Source organism: Trichechus manatus, unplaced genomic scaffold (assembly GCF_000243295.1).
Source record: "Trichechus manatus latirostris isolate Lorelei unplaced genomic scaffold, TriManLat1.0 scaffold00053, whole genome shotgun sequence".
Taxonomy (NCBI): Eukaryota; Metazoa; Chordata; class Mammalia; order Sirenia; family Trichechidae; genus Trichechus; species Trichechus manatus.
Window position 1 is genome coordinate 1,732,809 of NW_004443989.1, and position 19,246 is coordinate 1,752,054.

Genomic DNA, 19,246 nt, shown 5'->3' on the forward strand with positions numbered 1-19,246 from the left:
TGTGTGTGTGTGTGTGTGTGTGTGTGTGTGTGTGTGTATTTATTTCAAGGAAATGGCTCACATAATTGTGGAGTCTGCAAGTCCCAAATCCATGGGTCAGGTGTCCGGCAGGAGGCTTCTCCTGACTCACGTGGTTGCAGGGTCTGATGAACCCAAAACTGGCAGGGCAGATGGCAGGCTGCTGGTTCATGTCCCAAAAACAGGAGGTCAGAGGATGATGAGTTGCATACAGGATCAAGAGAAGGCAAGCATTACCAGAACTTCCATATGTATTGGATGTAGGCCACATCTCCAAGGAAAGTCCCCTTTCAACTGATTGGCTGCTCACATCAGATCACAAAATGGAGGATGATTACATACCATCTGCCAAACCACTGAGAATCGTGGACTAGCCAGGTTGACCCATAACCTTAACCATCACAAAATGTAACTTAATACCTAAATTCATTTTCTTGTTAAGCTAGAAGCTATGTCATACACACACACACACACACACACACACACACACACACACACGTACGTCTTTATTCTTGGTTTTCTACTGTATTTTAACATTTTAAACATCTGCAGAAAAGTAATAGAATGGACAATAGAATATCACCAGAATTGAAATTATTTCCAGCTATGTTTAAATATGAATGTCTTGTTCGGCTCTTAGCATATGTATTTATGGCTGTGCAATATCATTATGGCATCATAATGAATGTCTGCTGAATTATGTGGGATTCAGTGGGGGATACAAATGGATTTGAATTTTGTAACTGTCATGCTGTGGTCCAAAGAGGGCAGAAACTGAAATATCCCCCCGCATTAACACATCTGTCAAACGTCCTCAATGCTCCACGCGATTGTCTTTTGTTAGAAGTGTGAGGCGGTGAGGCCGGAGAAGGCTATGCATTAAGTACATATCAGGACAGGTGTCAAAAAATAAACACAAGCCATGTCATGGGTCTGCATAACCTGGCGTTTTGGTTGTGCTTTCATCTGGGTTAAGAGAATGTGTATAGCCTCTTTTTCTTCCTTTTCTCATTCTGAATGCCTGACTTTAAATGAAGTGACCAGAATGCCTTATTATTTAGTCTTACTTTATTAGTGAGTGTGCCTATGCATGCAGAGGACAGAGGTGTATGAAGAGAAGGAATGCTCCTGAGTTTGAATCCCGATACCTTCCTTGCTAGCTGTATGCCCTTGAACCCGGTAATTAAATACTTTTAAGCTTCAGATTCCTCATCTTTTGCACGGCAATAATAATAATCTATGCTTTCCAGGGTTCTTGTAAGATGTACATGAAATATATATGTAAAGGGCCTAGCACAGGGTCTGTTAAATAGGAGCTTAAAATGTGATAGGAGTCCCTAGGAGGTTAATGAGCTCGGCTGTTAATGGAAAGGTTGGAGGTTTGAGTCCACCCAGAGGCACCTTGGAAGCAAGGCCTGGTGATCTACTTCCAGAAAGTCAGTCATGAAAAACCCTTGACTAGGAGCACAGTTCTACTCTGATACACACGGGGTCGCCATTAGTCAGAATCGACTCGACAGCAGCTGGGTAACTGGTTGGTTAATGTGTTATACCTGTTGTTGCTATATTGTTCTGTTTATTTTTAGTATCATTAATTTTATCTTTATATTAAAAAACACATAGTTCCCTTAGTAGTAACTTTTCCATTTTGACACATTGGAAACTTGCAATGTCAAGATTAGCAGCACATATGTACTAGGCACCTCGCGTTCATTCATTTAAGAGATATTTACTGAATACCACTGTGTATCAGGCACCCTGCTAGGCCCTGGGAAGCAGTGGTGACCCACAACCTTAAGGCCCTGCCCTCACACATGTCCCTGCCGTCAAGAGGTCTCCATCATGTCGGGACAATGTCTGCTTCCCGGGTAGGGCTTGGTTCACTTTCCCAGGGTGGCAGAAGTGCACATTACCCGTGATTCACTGTGTATCAGCTGACATTGCCACACTTAACCCGGCCACACGAGTGTGCTGTTGGGTACTTGCAGGCACTGTTGTGCACAGCTGTGTGCTTCCACAGTGTAGGAAGAGGTGGCTTCCACCATTCTGGGGGACTGATACGATCTCACTTAACCACTCTTTTCTGAGCTTCATTTCTCACCATTTTCCACCTGGCGTGCCTCTAATTTTTGTTCTGCTGTTTTCTAGTTTAATTTTCTACATTAGATAGGTGTAGACATGGATATAGTCTGTGAAGCTGGGCTGATTGGCTTGACTTTTTAGCTGTGTGGCTGTTGGGCATGTTAAATTTGCTCCCTGACCTCAGCTATTTCATGCGTAAAATAGGGATCATAATACTACTCACTTCACTGAGTTGTAAGGATTAAAAGAGTTTTTTATAAAAATGCTTAGGTAATGCCTAGGACATACAACTAGGTAATGCCTAGGATGCAGTGAGGGCTATATGACTCTTTGCTATTGCTACTATGATTTCTCCTACTCTTTTTTCACCTTATCATTAAGTATATCATTCTGATAATATTTATCTTTAGGGCAGTCATTTTTATCCCCTTTTTTGCTTAGTTCTGCCCTTTCTCCCTCTTTCCCCTCTCCTCACATCAACCTCCTCCATACAGGGTAAAATATGCTGAATAATATGTTTCCTTCTAAAGTTTTATATGTTGATATTATCACAAACACGTGTATATCCTACATATGAACATGTACATAGATACATGTACATATTTAGGGTTTTAGGGTTTTTTCTTTTTTTGTAGTTTTGTTTGGTAAAACATGGAATCATTTTATGTGTACGTCTCTGTATCTTACTTTTCTCATCCAAGCGTAGCATGATATTCCATCATGGGTACATACCATGACTTATACAGTAATTCCTCATACTGAACGTATCACAGGGAGTTCACTTAGTTTCCAGATGCTTCTCCCTGTTGCCCTGGACACAAATTAATGCAATAAGCATCCTTGTTCATATGTCCAGACAGATGCTTTTTATTCCTATGGGATGGATTCCCAGGTGTGGAATTGCTGGGCTAGACTCTAAAATTTTAAAATTGATTTGTATCAATCTCATGGATTGTGTTGAAGAGAGCCAAAACCTTGATAGAAACACTCAACTTAGAGTGAATTTCTAAGGTGTAAAAGTGGATGGTAGTTAAGAACTTACACATTAAAAGGAGTAATTTGACCAGCATATCACAGGATTAATTGATTATAATATCTCAAAGACTTTTGATTCCAACTTTTGAGGATGAATTAACAGGCAAGAACTCCACCATTTATGAACACATTTTGCACACATGTATTAGAAAGTAGCTAGTTTACCTATGCTAGTTTTTGTAGAACAAAAATAGTAATAAGTATCCTCTTGGATGCCAAACACAGATAGTCAGTGGCAGTCAGGATTGTTGGGTGGAAAAGGATGCTGAGGCTGAGTCCAGGCTTGGGAGTCAGGAGGGCCCTAGTTGGCGGTCCAGAGGGCGTCAGTTGGATGTCTGGAGGACCCTGGTTGTATATTAGGAGGGCCGTGGTTGGATATCAGGAGGGCCCTGGTTGGTTAGTGTGTCTGCTATGAAAGTCCGGCTGTGCAGGAAGAGAAGCATGCGCACCACAAATACATGCGTTTGCCAGCCATGTACCTGAGTGATCCCTGAGTGGCACAAATGGTTTGCGCTCGACTGCTTACCTAAAGGCTGGTGGTTCAAACCTAACCAGCAGCACCACTGAAGAAAGGCCTGACAATCTGCTTCTATAAAGATTATAGTCAAGAAAATCCTATGGAGCATTGTTCTACTCTGTAACACATCGGGTCACTGTGAGTAAGAATCAACTTTTTTTTTTTTTGGTACCTAAGTGAACATTTCGCCCCGCAGAGCCCAGCTACAGATAATAGAACACCTGTGATATGGGCTGTCTTTTTAGTCAAGGCCTCTAAAGGTCCAGCATTCCTGAGCTGAGGAGTCTTGCTGGTATCTGATGGACGAGAAATGAATTTACATTTTGCCATGATGTTAACGGCATAAGGAACCAAAAGAGCTTAAAATAAACAATGGTGCTGGAGGAAAGACTGGCTTTGCAGGACAAAGAAGAATGCCTCCAGTTCCCTTCCAGAAACACTCTTCCTTGCTTTTGGAGGAGAACCAAGTAGATTCTGTTTAACTGCACAGTGATAAAATAACTTCCTTGCTTTAAAAATTTGAAAGCTTACCATATTTTTAAGTAACAACGCGCCACATTCTACATACGTTTGCCGACCTTGCCCCCCCACCCCTACGAGGTATTTTGATACTAGTGAAATAAAAGAACACCTGCAAAGGCAGGCATCTTGGTAACACCAGTAGACGAAGTTGGAAACAAAGATGATGAAGTCCATTCCTTTGTTTGGCCAATATTTATTCAGAATTAAATTTGCCTATATTAATACATTTAATTCATTAACTTTTGTGCCAGCTCTATGGTACAAGTTCCATTTTAAAAAGGAAGAAGCCTAAGCAATAAGTGATTAGCCCAACTTAACACAGCTGGTAGATGGTAGCATCAGAGTATAAAACTTGGGCCATCCGTTTTAACTATCTCTGCTTTCCCCATTTTCCCCTATTTCTGATGCTTTCCTGGAACATTAGCAAAGTATTGTACTTCTCAAAGTACAATTATAATAGTACTTCTTAAAGAATTGGGTAATATTTAGCCAACTTTTAAAAAACTTCTTTTGTTTTTTAGCATAATAAACCCACATCAACATGCAGTTTACCGTAAACTCTTGACCTATGAAAACTGGATGTTTGTGTGTGTGTGTTTAGTTGTAGGGTTATGGAAGAAATTTATTTGGATTTTATTGGTGTGTATATAGTTTGGGGACTGGAACATCCGAAGCACACAAAAATATTGCAAATTTTCAGGAAACTGAGGTTCAGGAGATTGAATAATTTGCCACGGGTCACCCCTCTGGTGAGTTGTAGAGCTGGCCACAAACCTGTGCTTTCTGCACCCAAAGCCCATGTTCTTCCCACGTACACAAGACTGTAGTGGAGAAGGGAGGCGATATATGGCATTTTTTTTAAGATTCAGAAGTTGATTTGAGACTCATTCATCTGTTATACTCTCTTTACTAAGTCAAGAAGTAGATTCACGAAACCTGGAAGAAGTTCAAAAATGAAAATTAGAATTAAAAAGAAAATCTGGTTAAATCAAGACACCATTCTGGTTCATGGAAGGCTTGCTCTATATTAAATAATATCAACAAAACACTAATTCTTTGAGAGTTTCTTAGACCTAGCCTTTCCCACCAGGTGCCTTTGTTCACATTTCTGGGAGTTTTCTTCAGTGTTTAATAGTAATAACTCACCCAACTCATGGGCTCTGCATGCAATCTCTTCTCCTATCTCCGATGTCATCCCTCTCTTGCTTCTTCAGAAGCTATTATATGACCTCCAGATCTCTCTTTGACTCCCTGTATTACCATTAGAAGACATCTGCACTGGGAAATCGCTCAGTTCCTGTTTTTGATTAATATTTTATCAGCTGCAAGAGGAAATGGTATTCTATAGCAACACTAATAAGTAACTGAGCAGATGAGATGCTCCCGCTAGCTTTGGTAAAAAGTACTGGCAAGGTTAGAAGTGAAGAACTCTGACGAGACTCAGGATAATAAAGTCAAGCATCTGCATCAGATATCTGGTAGGGTTACAATCTGACACCGGTGTGCACAGAAAACAAGCACTGAATCCTTTTTTGAACAGTGGCTTTTACCAATCTGTATTTATTGGTAGTAATAACAGTAGTAGTAGTAGTGTAGTAGTAACAGCCTTTGTTTAAAGCCACAGATCTAAACCAACAGACCTAAAAGATTAATTTTTCATAGTGTTTTATATGTAACATTATGTGTAAATTCAAGGTTATTAAGTGGACAGCTGTAGACTGGATCCCTGCAGTACTCAGCAACTGTGGAGAATTCCAATCTCTATACTATATTCAAATGCTTCTATAAGGGAGGAAGTGGGGTAGCTATCAGGAACAATATCATCTGGTAATTACCGAATTATACATGTGTGGGGAGCTGAAGGTCACCAGCATAGTAGCAACTCTAGTCTGACTCCTTGTGAATTTTAAATGCTTGTGCTCTGGGTGGTGGTATTTTAATTCCCACTTGACAGTCTAACGGGAAAAAGAGTTGTTCTTACATATGTATTTTTCTTCATCTCCAGTGAAAAGACTTGTTTTTTGTCATTTGGTGGGTACTGGCCTTCAATAAGGAGCCCTGGTGGCACGGTGGTTATATACTTGCTGCTAACCGAAAGGTCAGCAGTTGAACCCACTAGCTGCTCCTTGGGAGAAAGATGTGGCAGTCTGCTTCCATAAAGATAACAGCCTCGGAAACCCTATGGGGCAGTTCTAATCTGTCCTACAGGGTCACTGTGAGTTGGAATCGACTTGACGGAAGTGGGTTTGGGCCTTCAATAAGTGGAAATGATTTCAGCACATTGCAGTCAGACTTTTGTAGATAGATGCTCCATTTTTGCCTGTACACGATGTCCAGCACAGGGCGACTGATTTATGAGAAGATGACCCTCAGGACATCAGGAAACAGCTGCTCACACACTCCCTGTAGGAGACCCAAACTCTCCTGGGGGCCCAGATTGCAGCCAGGAGCTGGAGTTTTAGGTAAAGAAATTGCAGGTAAGGACACAGCACTGTTTTTAGAAATACCAGTGGCTTTTTTTTTCCTCTGTGTATTTTATTAACATTCGTTACAGTATTCAAGCACAATTCACTTAGGTTTGTTTCTTATGTATCATATGGGAGCTTCCATTAAATTGTGGCAATTCCAGTTTGTGTGGTTAGCAAGTCAACATCAAATAACATGAACTGTGTTTTAGCTAGCAAACATCACTTTGTAAATCTCTGATGCATTTGGGTTGATTCCTTTCTTTCTGCTTGCTTGTCTTTATAAAGTTAAACCATTTTCATCTCCAAGATACTATTATTGCTGGGTTTTAAGGGAAATTGTCATGATATGACTGATGTAGGAACCAGACATCGCTGTTATGGGTAGTGTATCCATGTACAATGCTCTTTTTTTGTTAAGTTTTTTCACCCCATAATGCACTTCTTTCTCATTTTCCCTCCATTAAAATCCTATGTAATTAGAAAAATTTAATTGGCTAGAAGTTTCATATTTGTCTTTTAACTAATGAATTATTAGCATTTTTATAAATAATATTTAATATATATTAACAGAGGTTAAACTATACAAACTGTTCCATTTCTTTTGATAGCATATGTATTTATAGTCTTACAAAGCCAAGTAGAAAAGATTTGCCTACAAGAAATAGTACTTGTGGCTCTTACTTTATGGTCAGGATTGAGTGGTGAAAACCTATGCAGAATCCACTGTATTTTGTAGGGGACAACAACCAAGAAGATACCAATACTATGTTCTGTCTTTTCACTCCTTGGACTCAAGAAGGGATAAGGACAATGGCATGCTGCCTGGAACTGATCACAAACTACCAATGCTACATCTTCCATCTCCTCCTTCTCTTTCCCCAATTTGTCCTCATTTGACTGACACAGGGCATCCTGACTTTAGACTCACCAGAAGTTTGAGGAAGGTGCATACTGCTTTAAGAAAAAGATCTGAGGAAAAAGTCTAATTCCTTTGCTTCTAAATGGAGATATAAAAACCATATAGGCATGATTTGTCTTTTGATTGGAATATTATATTTTTTGTTGTAAGTACATGTATCATTGTATCTGCCCCTGACATCCAGGAAGTGGCCCTGGCTTTTGTAATTTTGACAAAAGAGCTTTCATCACAGCGTTTTGGTGCACACCCGTGCAGCCCTAACTGTTAACATGTTCTTCTGGTCTGCAGTATGAGATCAGGGCACCCCCACGAAGGGCCCTGTTATGAATTGAATTGTGTCTCCCAAAAATGTGTGTCCACTTGGCTAGGCCATAATTCCCAGTGTTGTGTGGTTGTTTACCATTTTGTAATCTGATGTGATCATCCTATGTGTTGTAAATCCTAACTTCTCTGATGTTAATGAGGCGGTATTAGAGGCAGTTATGTTAATGAGGCAGGACTCAATCTTGTGGTATTCCTGTTATAGCAGCACTAGATAACTAAGACAGGTCCTAACCTTGCCAGTGTGGAGGAGGGAGTAGAGGGAGAGAGAAGAGGAGGAAGAGGTCAGGGCAGATGGAGGGCTGCTGCTCATTGCTTCAGGTACCTTTGCTGATCTGGTGGCCTGGAAGGTACTGGTGGTTTCTGGGTCTTCACAACCTCTTTTTGCATATTGTGTAGACAGCCTTGCTGGGAGTGTGCCTTTTTCAATGTGTGCTTCTGGGGACTCATGTTAGACCCCTTGCATTGGTGTCCTTGCCTCATGGCAGCAGGGCTGGTTACACATTATGCTGGACTTCGTGCAAAAAGAAGATGTGGGGTTCCAATCAAGAGTGGGGAAGCCAGTCTTCCCTTTCCATGAGCCCACCACCCCAGTCTGTGGTGGATGGATGACAATCAAAGGATTGCAACTTCCACTCTTAGATATACTTGGGACATGAATCAGGGTGGGTGAGAGACCTTTCACTCACTCACTCACTCACCAAATGCATGGAGGTCCTCCTAGCTCAGGGTAGGGAAAGGTGCAGCTGGCCCATCCTGACCTTACCCACATCCATGCCCAGATCCCCACTAGGCTTTCCTCCTTCTACATAATGTGGCCACCATCCTGGGCTGAAAGTAGCAATGGTCACAAGGCAGAGGGAGGGAGGGAGAGGCAGGGCCCATGGCACCATTGGGCAGAGAGAAAACAGGTGGCCAAGAGGCCATCCCAGAGAGGCGGGAAGCAGACTGCATGTATTCCGAGACTCTGAGCCCCCAGTTCATGCCCTATTGCCCCATCACATTTTACTCACGAAACGCAAATTCAAAGATAAAATTATTAAGAGCTCCAAGATGGTATCTGCAAGCATTAAACCCCAAGCCTAGGGCCTTGTATGACTACATGATGCTGACCCTAGGTCCCAGGAAACCTCATTTAATTGCAAGCATTTCCAACTAATAGCTTCCTAGGAATTAGATCAGAAGATGGTGAGTTTAATGAGAAAGTTTTGAAATAGAATACCACATGTAGCCTATTCTTATTTCAAAGCAAGTTTGAAGCAAATGAAAACATGAGCCCATCCTGCTCTTGAAAGGTTGTTGTGTGACATGGGTGTAAACATTTGTCAAAACACACCCAGTGGTACACTTTACATGAACACAGCTTATTGTATGTAATTATACTTCAATAAAGTTGATTTTAAAAAATACTCTGTGAGAATGAAAGACTCCACACAACCTGAGGACAACGTTAATTAACACACTCCGCTTCCAGGTTGCTAGCAAAGTGCCTTTTGACTTGCATCCCTTAGATTAAAGATAGATAGATAGCTGTAATCAAGTCAGCTTAGACTCATAATGACCTCACGTACAACTGAATGAAACATTGCCTGGTGCTGTGTCATCCTCACGATCACCGGCATGTTCAAGCCCATCAATGTGGCTGTTGTGCCAATCTATTTCACTGAGGGTCTCCTATGCCCTCGCTGGCCCTGTGCTTCACCAAACATGATGTCCTTCTCCAGTGATTAATCCCTCCTGATGATGTATCCAAAGCAAGCCAGTCAGACAATATTCTTTTGTGATCCATTAGATTTTCATTGGCTAATTTTCACCAGTAGATCACCAGGACTGTCAGAAGAATGAACAAATCTCTCTTGGGAGAAGTACAGCGAGAATGCTTCCTAGAAGCAAGGCTGGCAAGACTTTGTGGCATGTACTTTGGACATGTTATCAGGAGGGACCAGTCCCTGGAGAAGGACGTCATGCTTGGTAAAGTAGAGGGTCAGCGAAAAAGAGGAAGACCCTCAAGAGATGGATTGACATAGTGGCTACAGCAGTGGACTTAAACCTAGCAATGATTGTGAGGATGTTCAGGACTGGGCAGTGTTTCATTCTGTTATACATAGGGCCGCTATGAGTGGGAACTAACTTGTTGGTGCCTACTAACAACAATAATACTATTTCAACCATGTTTATTATGAATGATTAGTAAAGAATTAACAGCAGAAGATTTCTCTCACCGATACCCATCTAGAAAGCACTCTTACTCAAGGTGCTAATTAGAGTATTTTGTTGCCAGTAAAAACAAGAGTCAGATTTCATGACTGATTCATGATCATTTGAAAATTAATGCTGCTATTATCATACAGAATAGTGGTAAGGGGAGGTAAGACAATTTTTGCTTTGGGATACTAAGTCAACATTACAGTAAACACACAGTGAACCAATTTATCTCAGGCTTAATGCTTTGTTGTTTCTTCTAAGCACTTCTTAGATGCCTTTGGGCTTTTAAACATTCTTTGGCAGTTGTGATTTATTAATTGATTTTTAAATCTGGTTTGTGAAAGTGAACTTTAGTTAGGGGGTGGAGGAGAATGAAAAGACCTAGTGGATAGTTCATTCATGTTCAATAGTAGGCAGCTGATGAAGGTATAAAACCTGAGACCTCACAGATCCTAGACTTCCAGTTTCCTCACATCACACATGAACAGTCAGTGGCTTATTGAGGCTGGAGGAATCCCCATAACTATTGCCCTGAGATCATCTTTAAACCTTAAACCAAAAATATCCCCCTGAAGTCTTCTTAAAGCCGAACAATAGTTTAGCTTAACTGGTAAAGAATGTCTGCCTTGATCATAGTACACTTCTAAGATTGTCTATATGGGATCAAATTGACATCAGTAACTTGAAAGATTAAATAGGAAACTTAGGGGACAGTGAATTTATGCTAATGGGGTAGGAGCAGCTTGGAAAGGGAGGTTGAGAATGGTTGCACAACTGGAAGAATCGATCAGTGTCACTGAATTGTACCTGTAGAAACTGTTGAATTGCTGTATGTTCTGCTGTGTATATTCTCAACAAGTGCAAAAAATAAACAAAATAAAGTAAATTATAAATTTTTTTTTAAAAAGGAGTCAGTGGCTCAGAAAAGGCTTTTTCATTATATGAATTTTAATACAAATCAGAGATATTAAGTGGTCTCCTCATCGAAAGTATCCTAACATAGCCCCATAGAGGTAAGTACTTCTGTTCAATTATCTGGCTGGGATTCTTTAAGTATGTTGGTTTAATATTTTGTTTTACTTTTCTGTCCCATGGACCCCTTTGGTAGTCTAGGGAAGTTATTTGGACTCTTTTTCACAATGTTTTTAATGCTGTCTTAGGCTGGGTTCTCTAGAGAAGCAAAACCAGTAAAGCGTATAAATATATATAGAGATTTATATCAAGGTAACAGGTCATGCGATTGTAGAGGCTAGAACGTCCCAAGTCCGTGGATCAGGGTAGAGGCCTCTCCCAATTCATGCAGCCACAGGAGCTGGTGAACCCAAGATCGGCAGGTCAGAGAGCAGGGCTCCACTCACAGGCTGTGAAGATCGACGAATCCCAAGTTTGGCAGATAAGCTGACAGCTCAAGTCCCAAGAACCGGAGGTCCCATGAACAGGAGGCAGCTGCAGGATCCAGAGTGAGCAAAAAGCCAGACCATCTGCTTATTTTCAGATGCAGGCCACACCTCCAGGGAAACTCCCTTTCCACTGATTGGCTACTCACAGCATATTCAATTATGGGAGTGATCACATATAAACACTGAGAGTCATGGCCCAGCCAGGTTAACTCACAATCTTAACCATCACAAACGCCTATTATAAAATACCTGGGATTACCAAGGTACACTTAAATATAGTTCTATCTTTGACTTCAAGGCATGCATTGAAGCAAAAATAACATAATGTGCTAATTACAAAGCTTTATAAATTTAACTCTCTACAAGTTTTGTTGATGTTTCTGTGTTGATATCTGAAATTCTTAGCTCTGATGAAACTTAATCTGGGGCTGTCTGCATTCAGCTTTAGATAGAGACAATGCTAATAATTTTTACTATTCATTGAGTGTTTATGATATTCTAGTAGCTATGCTAAGCATTTTACAACACGTTATCTCATTTAATCTTCACAGTAACTCTCTAAGGTGGGTTATGCTTATTTGACCGGTGAGAAGACTGAGGTTGGGAGAAATGCTACTATTCAAGTATGGAAGTAAAATTCCAAACCAACACACAGTCTTAATAGTATTTCAGTTGTCTTCATTTTCTTAATGCTAATTCGAATTACCACTTATGTTTAAACATGCCAATTAAAGTAACTTTTCAGTCCTCCTACCCCATTACCCCCCAAAAACGTGAAGAATTGCTTAACTTAAGCATGTAACAAATACATTTTAACCTATATGCTTCTAAAGCACACAGAGTTTTGGTATGGGCAGGAGATTAAATAGGGACAGGATATGTGCATTAGAAGTGATGTTTGGGGCAATAGGTGGTAGTTTTTGCCTTTTTCCTGTATGCATTTGATAGTGGAAGAGTTGTCAAAACTCTGGATTTAGTAGATTTGTAATGCCAGAGATGTTCAGCAGTCCACCTTTCCATTTTTGTTATGAAATCATGTTTTTATTGAATTCCATTTTAATATCAATTTTGTTTTAAAATGAAAATGATGACTTGCAAAATGTATTTTTTGGGGGAAAATGGGGGAAAATAATCTCAATTTGGCAACAGGTGACCTGGGTTAAAATCACATCTCTGTCACTTACTTGCTTTGTAACCTTGGGCCAGCCACCTACTAAGAACCTTGATTTTCTCATCTCTGAAATGCCTATATTAAGTCCCTCTGTGGCCTACTCTCAAGGAGCTAAAATGCACGAATATGCTTTATAATTTTATTTTTTATTAGTAGTATTAGTCAGGGTCTTGGTAAGAAGTTGCTGGCGTTCTTAAATGGCTAACTGAGAAGAGTTTAAAGGACCGTTTATAAGGTCTGGGCAAACTTAAGGAGCCCTGGTGGTGCAGTGGTTAAGTACTCCTCTGCAAACTGAAAGGTTGGCTGCTCAAACCCACCCAGCATCTCCAGGGCAGAGAGACCTGGTGATTTGCTCCTGTAAAGATTACAGCCTAGAAAACCCTATGGGGCAGTTCTACTCCGTCACATAGGATGGCTATAAGCAGACATCGACTTGACACCCAACAAAAACAACAACAGGCAGGCTTGAGAGAAAGCACCAAGGTGTGGTGTATTACCCTACGGCTAGCAATCCTGGGGAGCCATTATGGGTGGCAAAACCCCAGTCTCATTGTCTGTGCACCCTCAGGTCCTTCCCTGTGCCTCCCAAGGATCAAACCAACCAAACACCAGAGCACAAGGAAGCCCTGATATTGTCAATAGAAATCAGTCTGCTGGGCACAGAGTGAGGGAGGGGGAGGAAGGATACTGTATCTGGAGGAGAAGTATAGAAGACGTTAAAAAAGTACTTTTTGCATGCAAGAGAAAATTGTAAATTATGAAAGCAAACAAAAATATGTTTTTCTTCCCATTTTGTAATTAAAAGAACAAGTTTGCTTGTTCACTTGCCTTACCCCCACATTATTTGTATGTATGTGTATAAATATAAATAAATAAATATGGCATACACTAATATTCTCCAATAGGTCTGAGCTATTTCCATATGCAAAACAGGTAAAGATTACTTGCTTTTGGATAAGCAAGGAAAATGGAACCAGTTAACCTCGTGGCCACAACCTACCTGCTGTTGTTAACTCTTAGGGTAAAATCAAGTAATGGATTTCATATTAGATTTCCAAGTACAGGTGATTCCTTAGACAAAACTGCCAGGGGAATACACTTGAGTGTTCAGTAGCTGATTTCTCAAGAACCTTGTCTAGGTCTTCAGGCTCCAGATTTTATTATGCTTTTTTACATTTTCGAAACACCTTGTCGTTTTCTCAACAGAATGAATGAGGCAGGGCAAAGTAATCTATTGACATAGCAGTCAGTCAGTTCCCATGTTAATAATGGAAGGGACATTTTACAAAAGTCGCCATAGATAACAATAGCCACAACCTATGTTAGTAGCCAGTAATGGAATGCTCTGGGTGTGTGTGTGTGTGTGTGTGTGTGTGTGTGTGTGTGTGTGAGACAGAGAGACAGAGAGAGAGAGAGAGAGAATTACATAACAAGAGAAGAAAATGCTTCTTAACAATATTTTGTTTTAGATGAAAGCATTGTGTAGCAAGTGCCCAGCACTCGGGAATATGTACTACGCCCTTAATAAAAATATATGCTCACAGATATATAATCAAATGAATACATACAAGTCAAAGGAATGCTTAAAAGTGGGAAGAATACAAGTTCCACCATTCAGAGAAAAGGTCTGGGAACTCTGGCTGTGTCTGTTAAAATTGGATTTTGGTCAGAATCATGTGGAAGTGCTTGTTAGAAATGCAGATTTCCCAAATCCACTCTGGATCACTTGAATCAGAATCTCTGGACTTGGGACTTTGCAGTCTGTTTTTTTCAAACCTTACCAGGTGATTCTGTGGTCAAGTTGGGCCTCTGAAGCGCTGTCCTCTGGCATAAAACTTAGAGAAATTCAGTTCCATTCAGGCGCACTGCATTTGAATACCTCCACGAAGAAATGGAGCAGCAATCGATTCAAGCACATATCCTGGTTTAATTTTCTTAAGAGGACATCAGTTGACCCTCTGTTCAACTGGCTGCCAAACGACCATGGGTTCTGCCCATATTTGGCAACAGAGAATATCTTCACTGCCAGTTCTTGCCAAGGGTCATAACTTTAGATCTCTGCTGTTCAACACTGATCACCACTGGTTTTATTCATGGAGAATCCATCCACTCCTTTTATATTCTAAAAAAGGTTGTCTTCAGAGCAAACAATACCATCAGGAAGCACAATACTTGGACCACATAGTTTGGTCCTCTGTACAATATAAGTTTTAATGAATTGTACTACAGCTCCAAAGGATGTAATAAGAAACAGTGACAAAGATTATTTTATCGATTACAGGTTACCAATGATGTTGTCATATAATAAGGTGATATGAAATTTCCATTCATTTATTCATTCATTTAAAAAACATTTTATGTATGTGTTATAAAAGAATAATAATTATGCAACATATTCTATATTTAAATTATATATTTTATATATGATATTGTATAATTATATAGTAATGATAATTTACATAATTACATACTATATATTGAGCACTTACCATACACCAAGCTCTGTGCCAGGCACTGGAAATGCAATGGTAAGTAAAACAGAGCAGGTCCTTGCCCTCATTGAACTTACAGTCTGGTGGTGAGAGGCAGATATGAATGAAATGATCTCCTGCTGATAGTGTAATTCCTGACTTTGATCAATCGCATTTAGGAAATTAAAATGGTTCCCTGACAGCAGAGAACAACAAAACTGCCCTAAACCTTATCTAAACAGAAGAATATCTAGGTCTCAGAACCAGGGATTACCTTCCTTAAGGAGTTGTTTGAATCTTGAAAATTACCTACCATTGTTGACATTTGGGTATCTTTTGTAGTTTTTCCCCTTTGATTCTTAATTTTCTTTTGTATTTTCTGTTTAGACTTATATAAAATTTAATATCATATTTTTAATTTTAACTTAACAATATATCTTAAACAGTTTCCATGTTCTTCAGGGATGTGCACCATTCTACCCATAGAGTAGACCATGGTTTGTTTAATGATTCTACTAGTCCTGAATCCTGAGTATTCCAACAGAACTTTCTATATCCCCACCGTCGCTCTTATCACACTTGGTCGTCATTGCTTGTCTACGTATCTGTCTTCTCCATGAGCCTGTGAACCCAATGAGACAGACCTAGTACAATGCCAGATACATAGTAATGACTCTTAATATTTGCTGAAAATAAAAGATGAATGAATGAATGCTAAGCGAGTTCTTAGAAAGATGAATATAAGCCAGTATTGTAAATCAACTCATACTGGGAAAATGAATATTAGAATCGTGAATCGCTGAGTTAAAAAGGAATTTAAAACTATCTGGCTACTCCTTATCTGAACTGTGAACATCCTAGATGTATTTGCTGTGCAACTTTGAGCAGAAGGCTTGACCTCTCTGAATCTCTGTTTCCTCATGTATCAGAAATGGAAAGATCATATCTCCTTCAAAATATTGTGACAGTTAAATCAACCAGTAAAACCAAATAAGTTTACTTGGCATCTGACACAAAATATACATCCTCAGCAAATGCTAGGTTTTGTTTTTAGTTGTCATAAATCACACTTGCATTTTTTAAATCTGGATTGGCTAATTGAAACAACCAATAAAAATCATCAAAAGTCTCATGGTGAAAAATAACAGTTGTAATTTCCCTGGAAACTCAATTTTGTTTTTTGTTTTTTAAATTTTTTATTGTGCTTTAGGTGAAGTTTATAGAGCAAATTAGTTTCCCATTCAATAGTTTGTACATAAAGTGTTTCCATGACATTGGTTTTCATTCCCCACAATGTGCCAGCACTCTCCCCATTTCCACTCTAGGTTCCCCCATATCCTTTTGTCCTGATTTTCTACCTCTTCCTACCTTCTCATCTTTGCTTTTGTGCACATGGTGCCCCTCTGATCTCATGTAATTGATTGTTCTCAGGAGCATGTTCCTCTCAGGTGTTATACTGTTTATTTTATGGGTCTGCTTATGGTTTGGCTGAAAGCTGCTCTCCAGGAATGGCTTCCGTTCCAGTTCAGAAGGGTGTCTTAGGGCCATAGTCTCAGGGGTTCCTCCAGTATCTGTCAGACCAGTAAGTCTGGTCTTTTTTGTGAATTTGATTTTTTTTGTTCTACAGTTTTTCTCCCTCTTTGTCTGGGTTGACAATTCAATTTTGATTTAGATGCTCACGTCATCTATATTCCACCATTAAAAAAAAAAAAAGAATCGGATACGATAGTTTTTGCATGATTGGACCCAGGGCTGGAGGAGGACATGGCACATCATAAGAAAAGATCCTGGAATCACAGAAGGAAACTTGGGTGAAATAGAGAGGGTTGATGGCTGTATGCAACCCTGGTGGCGCAGTAGTTAAGAGCTGCAGCTGCACGCCAGAAGGTTAGCAGTTCAAACCTACGAGCTGCTCTTTGGAAACCCTGTGGGGCAGTTCTACTCTGTCCCATAAGGTCGCTGTGAGTCGGAATCGACTCAAGGACAGTGGGTTGATGGCCCTACATGGCAGCCACTTGTCTCCTACCCCTTAGCCTAAATAGCAATTCTTTGAAAACTACATGTTTTGGGAGGATGCCCTGCAATCAATCAATCAAAATCTCTCTCTCTCTGTGTATATATACATATGTAGTATAGATCGAAGCCCCTCCACCCCTTCCCCACCCCCAAGTTCATGTCAGCTGGGAGAAAGCGCAAAGCTAGTTTATGTCCTGTCGTCTCCCTCTTCCTGTATAATTTCTCCAGGCACTAAGACAGCATTGCGTGGAACTTCTTCCACCATTCCAACAAAGGCTGCCAATGGATGCAGTGTCTGCTGAGGGAGATAACATCACCTGCTAACCCTGCCTCCTCCATCCGAGTTTGCTGCGGGCGTGCGGTGATGGGGATCAAGGCTGGACTAGAACTGCTGTGGCCCCCTCTGTCTGAACCCAGGAGATGGATGGTATGGGTAATCACTCCCTGCCTTATCTTCTCTCCATCTCTTCACTGCAAGCTGTAACTATTGACTTTTATTGTTTGGGAACTAATTGTAGGATTCCATTTCTCTGAAGAGAAGTCAGGGGAGGAATGCAGTGTGCACTGCCCCCCTGCTGCCCTTTGATACCCCCTCCCACTGATGCCCTGAACAGAGGGAAAGGGGACATTACAGGGCCCTCAGAAATAAGAATTTGTTTGTGTCTGATGCAAAGGACCTTTGAAATATTTTTGAAAAGAAGGCCTATCTGGGCTAATATCTTCTGATTATTGTTGAATAAAGATTTTGAAAAGATCTCTTCTTCCATGTAATCACTAAATGTATAGGCTTTGTTACAAAGTATGATCAGAAATTCCGAGAGTGCCTTGTGGCAGAGTAAGAACAAAATTAGACATGGATTGAAGGGAATCTATTACTACCACTTCCCAGAGGTGTGGTCTTGAGCAGGGAATTCAGACTTTCTGGAACTCAGTTTCCTCAGAGGTAAAGTAGAGATGATTAATTGAGAGTCATCTGTGAAGTCCTGCATACAAAGTGTCTAGCCCAGTGCCTGGTACCCTCCGTTCAGTCAACATTGGCCCTTGGTATTCTTGGCATTAGTAATGGCAGTGGGAGTCATAATGAAGTTGTTTGCAAGTTTAGAGGTAGTGTTTATCAAGTGCCTGTCACAGCGCTTTGTATTCACTAGGCATTCATTAAATGCTGGCTATTATTATTATCATCCTTAAGTTTAAGATACATGCAGCCTGACATAAAACAGAAAACATTGTCATTAGACGTTTTTCACCCGTGGAGTACACATGTATTTGAAAATCCCATTGCCCATACTTTGACTCCCATCTCTTCTGCCTCTATCTAAATTAAATTTTTAATGTAAATGTTGGTCATTCCCCTTGCGGAACTGTATGTTTTTACCAGAATTTGATTTCCGGGTCTGAGGTTCTCGGCCAAATGAATTCATAATGACACAGTCCCTCGTGAATGAGGGTGACCAGCCTCATGAGACAGGAGCTGCCCCTAGAGGGCCAGTATTGTGGGGTCTGGTCTGCAAGATTGTGACCTGCCCCAGGGTCATTTGAGGAATTGGCTGCCGAGATGGCCCTTGAATGCAGCTTTGCCCACTGAGCCATGCACGCCCTGCTCCGGGCCCGCTCTGACCTGCAGGGCACCATCAGCTGATTCTTTTGCTCTTTCAGCAGCTTCCTGCAGCCCACATGCCAGTGCAGACAGTGGTTGAGGGCAGTGCTATTCCAGTCTTCCCCAAAAGATCTCTACCAGATCAGTGCAGTCCCAGGCAGACAGAGCTTTGCATAGAGCCATGCCCGTTTAGCCAGCTAAAGTGTGGCTTCAGATGCTGATAATCATGATGAAGATAAAGGAGAGAGAAGGATGATGAATGAGGAGGAGTAGTCAACTTGCCTCTGGCTGATGAGGATTAGTTTTCTTTTTTACTTTCTGTATGTATGTAGTCTGATCAGACTCTAAACAACAGAAGCTAATTCTTTGGCACTTACAGTGGGCTGGCTGCAGGGCCAAGTCTTTTTTTTTTTTTTTTTTTTTTTTATGTTTTATTGTACTTCAGGTGAAGGCTTACAGAACAAATAGTTTCTCATGAAACAGTAGTACACATGTTGTTTTATG

At 40.6% G+C, this 19,246-nt stretch overlaps 1 protein-coding gene and 1 long non-coding RNA gene across 3 annotated transcripts in view; both read left to right on the top strand.

Moving 5' to 3' along the window:
• WWOX (WW domain containing oxidoreductase) overlaps nucleotides 1–19,246 on the top strand; it is a 1,054,678-nt gene that overhangs the window by 397,315 nt on the left and 638,117 nt on the right. The window lies entirely within an intron of this gene.
• Nucleotides 1–19,246, top strand: part of LOC111820850 (uncharacterized) — a 78,115-nt gene that overhangs the window by 1,573 nt on the left and 57,296 nt on the right. The gene's annotated exons all lie outside the window — the stretch shown is intronic.